The sequence below is a fragment of the Pteropus vampyrus genome, unplaced genomic scaffold, assembly GCF_000151845.1.
Source record: "Pteropus vampyrus isolate Shadow unplaced genomic scaffold, Pvam_2.0 Scaffold313, whole genome shotgun sequence".
Taxonomy (NCBI): domain Eukaryota; kingdom Metazoa; phylum Chordata; class Mammalia; order Chiroptera; family Pteropodidae; genus Pteropus; species Pteropus vampyrus.
Genome location: NW_011889094.1, coordinates 697,645 through 700,859, shown reverse-complemented (window position 1 = coordinate 700,859; position 3,215 = coordinate 697,645).

Genomic DNA, 3,215 nt, shown 5'->3' with positions numbered 1-3,215 from the left:
CCCCTGACCCTCCCGGTGGTCACCTGCCACCAAGGCCACGCCGCTGTACAGGCAGAGGGGCCCGGGATGGGGTGGGCACAGACGGGGGGATGTGGAAGCAGAGGAAGCAGAGGGCAGGGCGCACAGGGGTTCTCAGAGGGACAGGGTGGGCAAAGAGAGGGGTGCATGGGGGTTCATGGAGGGAGGGGGTGCACAGAAAGACGGGCAGAGACAGGGTGCACAGGGAGGGCTTCTCAGAGGGATGGGGTGCACAAAGGGAAGGGGTGCACAGAGGGAGGGGTCACGGGGGGTGTACAGGGGGTGCACAGAGGGAGGAGTCACGAGGGGTGCATGGGGGATACACAGAGGAAGGGGTTCACAGAGGGTGGGGCTGGCAGAGACAGGGTGCACAGCGGGAGGGGCGAGCCGGCCCCCCAGGCTGGTTCTGGGCGGGGCGCCGGGCGCCCGGAGGTGGGTGTGCACAGCAGAGACCGGGTTGGCCTTCGCTGAAGCACAGTGAAGGGCGTGCGCATGGCGCTGGCTCCCGGCCACCATGGCACAGGCCAGGTAGCAAGGCTGGGGGCCCGGCGCTCCCTGCCCGCGGGTGTGCAAGGACGAGGCAGGGAGAGGCGTAACTGCAAAGGGTGACGACCCTGGTCCCTGCCCGTGTTTGGACGACACGCACGTCCGATGTACAGACAGAGAAGGAACTAGACTCAGAACGCAGGTCCCCTTAAGGTTAGATGTCCCTTCGGTCAGCTCGTTGGTCATACTGTCATCGTTTGAACAAAAAATCTGGACTCCGAAGCGAACTCGACATCATCTCGAACCCTAAAGGCGCGTGCCTGGTCCGGATCTTCCTAGAGTGTGTGGGGACTGTCGCCTGGTCCGGATCTTCCCAGAGTGTGTGGGGACTGTCGTTTTCCGTCGCCTCGCTGGCGGGCTCGTCGTCCCCGTCCGTAAGTGCGGGGTCAGGCCCCGGCCCCGCACGCGTGTCTTCCTCGCTGCCGGTCTAGCGCGTGTGCTGAGCAGGCTGCGTGGCAAGGCTGCTCTGCTGACCCGGAGCTCCGTGTTAAGGAGGATGGCGTGCCACCTCCGCGGGGACAGGGGAAGCGAACCCCAGCAATGACGCCACCTGTTCGGGGAGCAGCTGGCAGTGGGGGCCCCAGGCTGGGGTCCGCAGGAGAGACTTCTTCCTTGGCGCCTTCTCAAGGGGAGGACCGCAGAGGGCTTCCCGAGGACACAGGGTCCCCACGCGCCCAGGGTCCCCACGCGCGGAGAGAGCACCAGGCGGAGGGCACGTGCCCGGGACGCCAGGGTGGACTCTGAGGGTGTGTGTGCAAGACAAGGAGCCGCAGACACAGCTGGGCAGAGGCTGCTCGCCAGGTGGGGCCGGAGCCAGCCCAGGCGCTGGGAAGGGGGCCCACAGGCGATGGGCACAGAGGTGCAGGCAGGGTGAGGCTGGCCTCTGTGCCCCACTGTTACGGGGACTGCAGCGAGGCGACGCGGAGGGGACCCTGGCCAGATTCCACAGGACAGGGGATCTGTGACCATAAAACCATAAAGCAAGGTCAGAGGCATGATGGGCAGTCCAGGAATTCTTGGAAAGTCAATCGACAAGTAAAGCACCAGTTTGCATGAATGGGGACAGTGAGTGTATAAGGCAAGGGGGTGGGGACAGTGAGTGTGTAAGGAAAGGGGGTGGGGGCAGTGAGTGTGTAAGGCAGGGGCATGCGGATGGCAAGTGTGAGGGGAAGGGCCGCAGCAGGGCCGCGTGAGGCAGCACGCTGGGTCGGATGGCCCCCCATTCGTGTCACCTCGACCCTGTAGATGCGACAGGGTCTTCGCAGGTGGCTCAAGGCACGATGTGGCACACAAGAATAGGGCGGCCCCAGCCCTATGCCTGGTGTCTGTGTGAGGAGACCATGTGAGGACAGGCAGAGACGGATGTGGCCTCAAGCAGAGGCCACAGGGTGGCCGAGACCCTGGGGCCGGAAGAGGCGGGAAGGACCCCCCCCCAGCCCTGAAGGCGCGTGGCCCCACGGCTCGGGGTCTCAGCCCTGCGGCTCTGGAACGCGCGACGCTGTGTTTTCGTGTTTCCATCGTCGCTCGTCTTGTGCTTTGTTACAGCGGCCCTAGCGAACTCATGCGGATGCGCTGCCAGGTTCCGGAAGGTTCCATTGTCGGGGGCTTTACTTCTGTTCGCCCAGCCCTGAGCTACAACGCTCCCATCAGAGATTGACGCACACGCAGGAGGCCTGACGCAGCGGACGCGTCAGGTGGGACAGCCTGGAGACCGGCCCGCTGGGATCCCCAGGCGGGGGCCAGCGTGCTGTCAGCACCCGCCAGGGCCCGGCCTACGTTTCAGACACCCAAACTGCGGGGGCAGACTGAGATCTAGAAAGCAGGCGGCACGAAGCAGCCACCAGCCCTCCCTGGTGAGCACAGGACAGGCCACGCGAGCCTGGGAGGGGCCCAGAGGGAGGAGCCGGGACAGCCCATGGTGGCCAGGCTTGGGGCCCAGAGCTCGAAGTGAGGGATCACAGTGAGGGGCGGAGGGTCGTGGAGGGTCCCTGACTGGCCGGTGGAGAGTGTGTGTCGTGGGTGTGGCATTTGGGGGCACGTGGCACCTTAACCAAGCTCCTGCCTAGCCCCACCCCCACCTGATGTGTGACCCTTGCCACATCCCACAGTTGTCACCTAGCTGATGCTTCTGCATTTCCTGTGTCCACAGAGCAGGCAGGGCATTCATGATCTGAACTGTGAGTGACTCAGAAACCAAGTGAGTCAGATGGTCCCCGAGTCACCGAGTGCTCGAATGGAGGAGAGCCATGCCGAGGCTGGGGACAGGAGGACAGAGGGGACAGGAAAAAGATGGGGCTCAGGACCAGACTGTGAACACCACAGGGTCCAGCAGGGAGCCGGTTCTGGAAAAAGCACCCGGCCAGAGCCCACAGCATCAGGGCTGCCACGGAGGGGGCTTCCGGCCACTGGCCAGGGTCAGGCTCAGCCCAGACGCTTCTCTGAGGCTGCAGGGGTGGGGGTGTCACAGGCTCCGGTGGTGGGGAGAACCCACAGGGGTCCCCACAGCTCACTGTGACAAGATAAAATGCACTGTCTTCACTGGGCCCAACCATCAGCTCACTAGGGTGTCCTGTGCAGAAGGCAGGGTGAGGGGGCAGATCGCACCCCAGGTGCTTGGTTGGGGGCTGTCCTCCCATGGAACTGCTCCCAGC